The following is a 6,840-nucleotide window of genomic DNA, read 5'->3' as shown; positions in this document are numbered from 1 at the left end:
AAGAAATGGATATTCGTGGAATTTTGAAAATGGGGTGATGGAGAGCATACTTGGACAGTGAGCTTAATGCTAAAATAGGGAACAAGATTAGCTCAATAGCATGTGTAAAATAATCTCATGTATTCATAAAGAGGAAGCACAATCAATTAAATATCAAACAAAAAATATTGAAGAAAATATCATGGATGTTGGGCCCCCACCGAAGCCTTAATTGCTTTTGCATGAATTGGTTCAATGAATTCCATTGATTGGAATCATGAAGCTTGTTTGAAGTTTGTTCATACTCGTTGAAAATCGAGAAAACGATGAAAATAGTTGAAAATAAAAGAAAATAGTGAAAATGCTTGCCCGGAGGAGAGTGGCAACAAATTGATTAAAATTCGGATTTTAGGATTTTTCAAAGCTAGAAATGTTTAGTTGAAAAAGGATTCAAAAATTCAATTTAAAATAGTACCCAATCAAAAAAGCAAATAGAGGACGAGGTGTGTGTAGCAAGGTAGCCATGATGGAGTGGAGTCTGGGAATTCGGGATAGAAGAACCCAATTCGTTGCCAAAGTATTCAGCTGTCAGAAGCATTTCCATTTATAAGGTAACTTGATCCATAAGCTCAAATGGATTTTCCCCAACATTGGTCAAACACTGAACATAAAGCTCAAAATTCCTACTTTTCTGCATTGTTATATTTCCTGCATTCTGTGTTATTTTCTCACCATCAAGACTTGATTCAATAGCTCCACTAGAATACATACCCTTGTTGTTGCCATGAACCAAGCATATTTCACATTTTCTACTTTGATTTATAATGGGACTGAACCTGCAATGAATGGTTTCTGTTTCACTGCTAGTCGAGTTTGACTAACAGTGTAGAAAAGAAACTACTCGTTTCATCTTGTGGTATAAGCAAAGTTCATTTGATTAATTTAACAGAACTGGATGAATTTTTCACTATTAACTCCAGTTCTTGGAAGTAGGAATAACCGAATTAGCATAAACTTTATGGTTCTGTCCAACCCTATTTCACCATTAAACCGGAATGACCTTAAATTTTTGCACAATATCTTCAGCATTCTGCCCATCTGTTTCTTCTTGGAGAGCCTGTCAAAAATGTTTTTCTTTCAATCCCATAATGTCTAATATGAGGGAGGCACTCATATTAGACATAATCACAGCGTTTTTGGTCATACTCAGCAACTGACCTGCTGTTCAGTCCATCATAATGCAAAAATGCACGCATTCCCACTTTTCTGGTTATTTAGAGCTCACATCAAGAAGTACAACCCATGCACCCTCCATGATATCCCTATTATGGTTCTTTGTAATATGCTCTGGAACCGCTCTACTGATGATAATTTTCTGATCACCGCCTCAGATCTTCTCAAAACCTTCACAGTTTCAAATAAATTAACCACCTGTAGCGTTCCACCAGAAATACGGTCTGCCCAGTAAGTTGGACGTCTTTTACAGAAACTTCACAGCAAGGTCAGCATTTTCAGTGCCTAAAGACTGCATTTCCAGACTGTATCTTTGGCCTAGTCACAATGTCAATGTAGTTGTAAGTGAACTCCTCTTCAGTTAGGTGAAACATAAGAGCCTCTTCAAGGAAGATGGGAAAACATTTGGAGGCAAGTCTGCTGCTAATTTCATTTGGTGTGTACTGTCATTTTTATGAACTCGATGGGCCATCAGCAGGATTGAAATTTAGAAGATTTTGAACTCAAATTTGGAAGTAATTTGAAACAGCTGGGGAACTTGAGCGCATACGCAGAAGACTCTCCATCCTAGGAAGCCGTCTCTTCAAGATGTGTTGCTTCCGTTTGCGTTTAGTTCCTCAATATGTACTTGTCATCTAGTAATATGTATGGTGGATGTCTTGACTATGATGCAAGCTTTTCAAACATTACTGATGATGTGACAGACTGTTCATTGCTAGGTTGTGGCACATGGTGCCATTTTGAAGCGAGAAGCATGCTTTGGAAAATCATGGCTGTCAATTGGACCATTTTCTATGGTATTAACAAGAGCCCCAAGTGAAGCACGAGCCTTGTTAACTGTAACAGCATTTTACTGGTAGCTGCAAAAAAAAAAACAGTTCAACGGCAGCTGCGAATGTAGTCAAAACTGAGTGGAAAAATTCATGTCCTCATGACCAATTCACTAAAACGAAATTATGGGAATCCAATCATATTGCGGCAAGGAGAATACTAGGATCTCTATTTTTCATCTTCCTTTTTACTAATGACTCCAGTGGCAAGGGGTCTCCAGCGGCTAGTTCGTATTCCGCCAAATATTCTGTTCTAGAATGAATCCCCTCTAAACTGCCAGTAACTTCAGAGCCTTCGCGTTGATGTGTACATATAACATGCCTGATGCCATGAATAAATACCCCAAAGTGCTTTCAGGACGAACACCATGAATGGAATCAGATTGGCATCCACAACCAGGTTTCTGAAATTGGAGTTCATAAAAAAAAAAAAAAAAAATGAAGCTATAATCCATTTTTTCAGCATTCCTCTTCTCTGATCCACCTTGAAGATTTCAACTGTACAATGATGAGATGCATTTAATTCCCAGCTGAAGAAAAGAACAGAATCTGCATGTGATTCTATTTTTTTTATCAAGAACAAGCTGATGATTTCTTTGGTGACGAAGGATAATAATTTCAACCTCTGCAGATATGAAGTCTTCTTTGACATCCTGAACCCCATTATTCCAAGACCAATGAAACTAATACATTGTACAATTTTTGATTTGGTCATAATTTGATTTCCTAGCTCTTGATTTTCTTTTGATGAAGCGAAATTCTATTGTCTTTCGAATGTCTCCAGAAGCTAATTGTGCGGTCCTGAAGTTTCAGCCTGCTATAGGTTTGCTTTCCCTATTCATAGAAATTCTGAAATGGTCTAAACCACTCAAAAATTTTGAAATTTGCCAAAGTATGTCCAGCTAACAGTCCTGGAAACGAACTAATATCTCTTCACAAAAGGCAAAAGGGGTTAGTAGGCTTCGCAAATCTTTTCAGTGTATTCTGCCTCATTGGTTCTACAACAACCATGAGGAGAATAATGGAAGAGAGATTATAATTGTGAGTTGTATCCTTGCCTGACTCCAATCTTCGAACCACAAGTTCAAAAGCAAAGTGGGGGAATGTCACTTCCTAAAGCAACTGACACAAAGAAGCACTCATAAAGAAGCAAAAGTTGTTCTTTAGTAGAAAGTATGGATGCCAAATTTGGACTGCTTGTCAATAAGTTCTGAAGAGGAGTCAATCCAAACTGAAGGTTCTTGACCAGTTCGGATTTTTCATCAGTTGTTACTTTCCCATTAGAGACTATCAAAGAATCATCAGGAACATTCTATAGAGTAACTGATTTATTTGCTGTATCAGTTTGAACCTCAGATGTATTGAAGGATGAGACATTAAGATTAAGTGTGTCCTGGTCATTCGAAATTGCAGCACCTTGATTGCGAATTAAAAATGAAATAAAACCAAGAAGAACATCATAAAATGCTTCTGGTTCACTGATCTCGAAGTTTGGTTGATCATTATTGGCTCTCAAGTACGCATTGCCAACATAAAGTTCTTTCAATAATGCTTTATATACAAAAGAATGTGAATCTTTCACTTCATATGAACCATCTGGGCCTTGGCTTGCTCGCTGCGGGTCAACAAATCTTAGTAATTCTGCTTGAATAGGAGAGTTCCAGATAATCTCTGGTGACTCCAAGTTTGCGTTTAATTTGGATAATAAGTCTTTGGGTAACTGATCTTTTATCATGCTGGCAAGTTTTGGAGTTATCTAAGCTTTGAATGCATCAGCTGCAGCCTGATTAAGTCTTCCTAATGATTATGCATTATGATCCCATTGTTCACAAGGAGCTGCAATGCTAAAGCTTCCTCCACTTCCTTTAAGCCTTTGAGACAAATGGCACCAAGGCCATTAAGAAGACGCATGAGAGCTTCTGAAAAAGGAAGTGCCCTGGCCACTTCTCCAATAGAGGATCCAGTAGGAATTTCTTTCATCATACTGAATCATGCGTCCTTCGAAAATATGATGACCAATTATAATATGGTCACCTGAAAGCATGGGGGTATATCAACTCGGCTTTTAACCCATCAACTATCCCTACAGATAACTTCAGAAGTTGACTCTGCACAATCTAACTTCCTCTCCAAATGGTTAAAATCCATCTCCGAGTTAATTTCGGCCAAGTGAACTTACTAATATGAACCATTTCAACAGTTCCATTTCCAATTCAATTGTGAATTCAACATACCTACTTGTCGGTGATGGTGTCGTTATAGCGAGGATGGCAGTGTTGGAGGTTGCTGTAACTGCTGATGAGAAAGCCACAGAACCACTAAATGGATCAAGTTTCTGCTTGAAAGGTACATTTCCACATGACAGACTTGAAGCCATTGTCTGGGAATTTGAAGAGCGCATGCCCCAAAAGGCCACAATAGGGAGAGCATTAGATCTGCCAGAACTACTGTTTGGAGGAGAACCTTTAGCAATGCTCACTGAATTATTTGAAGCATTTTTGGTAATAGGTTTCCCCATGGAAGCAGAGTTGGTTTGCAGAAACTGTTTCGCTTCTTTCTGACAACCTTCAAGAAAATTTCAAATGTTCCATGAGAGTATGGCTTCTTGTTAGCTGTTTTCCAGCCTTTCCTTGCAACATTTGTTGTCTACGTCTTCTGGCTCGATTTTCTTGTACGGGCACTCCTCCGAGGAGGCAAACATATAATTTCTAGACATTTAGTTTCTGAAACACAATCCCATCTAACATTAACTTTTTCTTCACCACCTATATTTCCAAAAGAATCAGCATCAGTAGAATTAAAAGCATCAATAAGAACATCAGCTCCTGAATAACCTGGCTCAAAAAAAATCTCAGAGGAACTATTATCCACAACACCAGAGTAGCAATAAGGTGGCGGGGAGTCTGATTTTTCAAGAGTGTAATCAGGAGCCATGTTGGATGATCTTTCTCTTAAATTATACATATTTTCTTCAATAGGTGATATCTGGCTGCACATTTCACCCTTCATTCCCCAAAAAATATCATTTTTCTCTTCCACAACCTCAGTCACTGTCTCTGCAGAGGAACCATCGAATCTCGCAGTAACCCTCTACACATTCCCTTCAACACAATCAGTAGGTGAACTAGCCACAGAAAAATGCTCCAAGGGAATTTTACAATCCTGTGAGGGAAAAAAATTGTCTGATCTTGTTGTTCTGTGATCCAGCTAAAATATCATCCATAAACTCAGTTGCTCTTACATCAGAGGGACCACCAGCAACCCCAGAATCCTTTTGCTTATTCTGTTCCGCAAAATTACTCAGTGAATCCAATGGCCTTCCACAGCCCTGAGATGGCAATATTTGCTCATTTATCATACGTAAGATGTCACTTTTCTCTTTTACAACCTCCCTAATCTGTTTGCAACAAGAGGCATTAATACTCAAATTAACCTTGCACTCATCATCCTTGGCACAATTACTTCGTGAACTCTTAATTAATGACTCCAAGGGCATTTCACAACCCTGTGAAGGCAAGATCTGCTCATCTATCCCATTTAAAATATCACTTATCAAAGAAACAACAAGGGATGGTGTAGCATCAAGAAAACCACTATCACTTACTTCTTCAACTGTGTCACCAACTGAAAGCACAAGAGTAGCATTTGCAATTGAAACAACAATTTATATATCAGACTCATCATTGACATTCTTGCTATCGCTTCCAAATTCTAAGATCTGGAGGAAAGGAACACGAATCAATGCTAAATTCAGTCAAAGCTTTCTTCAAGATATCTCTAAGAGAGTAAAGACCCTCGAAGGCCATGGTACTGTATAAAGCAATAGGCATTCCAAGGCAAAATTAGGCTATGGCGATAGCTTGAGTACAATTTCAGTCCCTGATTTCTCCACAGATGACCAACAAGTTTTGGACTTCTTAATATTCTGTAAACCAGAACAAATACATGAAAGATGAAGGTTGGACGAACTGCTCAATTTTTATATCAACTGCAGCTAGCCATCATTTTATTTTTTTTTTTAAATAGGAAAACTGTTGCACTGGTATTGTCCATGAGCTGCTCGTCAGGGGCACCATTAGATTGAACAACGGATGCAAATGCAAGAAGGCGAATCTGGTTGTACAGTCTGCAAGTTCTGAGAAGAAGGCACAAGCATATCTCATTCTGGTCAAGCACAAGTTTGTGCTCTTCATAGTCCTCTTGGACATCAAACCCTGTCTCGATCACTGCGCAACATGTAGGTTCCCAGCTTACTATTGCCTTTAGGGATCATAAGGTTCATATTTACCTTAAGTCTTGGAAAATCGGTTCTCTTCCTCATCAACCTATTATAACATCTCGAGCCAACCATTTAGTACCCGAGTTGTAATCCATTAACACACAACCTTTCAAAACTAGACAAGCTGCAATGGGATTCATCGAGATAAGGAAATAGAACTGCCGGAAATACGTCGAACATGCTACAGTTTGCTGCACACCTTACCTCTCATGTCAAACACCTCTGTCATCCTCTCAAAACGTGCCCAAATATACTAAGACTCGAACATCATACGAGAAAGGAAACATAGAATCATGGATGAAAACGTGGTAAACGCAAAGAAAGGATGAGCAGAAAATATCAATCAACATAGACAGCTCCATTTCACATGTTAAATCATGGATGAAAACGTGGTAAACGCAAAGAAAGGATGAGCAGAAAATATCAATCAACATAGACAGCTCCATTTCACATGTTAATTCATGGGCTGGACAGGGGGACAATAAGAAATAGGATTTAAACATAAACAGAGTATTGACC

Source organism: Vitis riparia, chromosome 10 (genome assembly GCF_004353265.1).
Source record: "Vitis riparia cultivar Riparia Gloire de Montpellier isolate 1030 chromosome 10, EGFV_Vit.rip_1.0, whole genome shotgun sequence".
In the NCBI taxonomy this organism is placed as follows: Eukaryota; Viridiplantae; Streptophyta; class Magnoliopsida; order Vitales; family Vitaceae; genus Vitis; species Vitis riparia.
The sequence above is the reverse complement of the archived record's forward strand: the minus strand, read 5'-3'. Positions refer to the sequence as shown.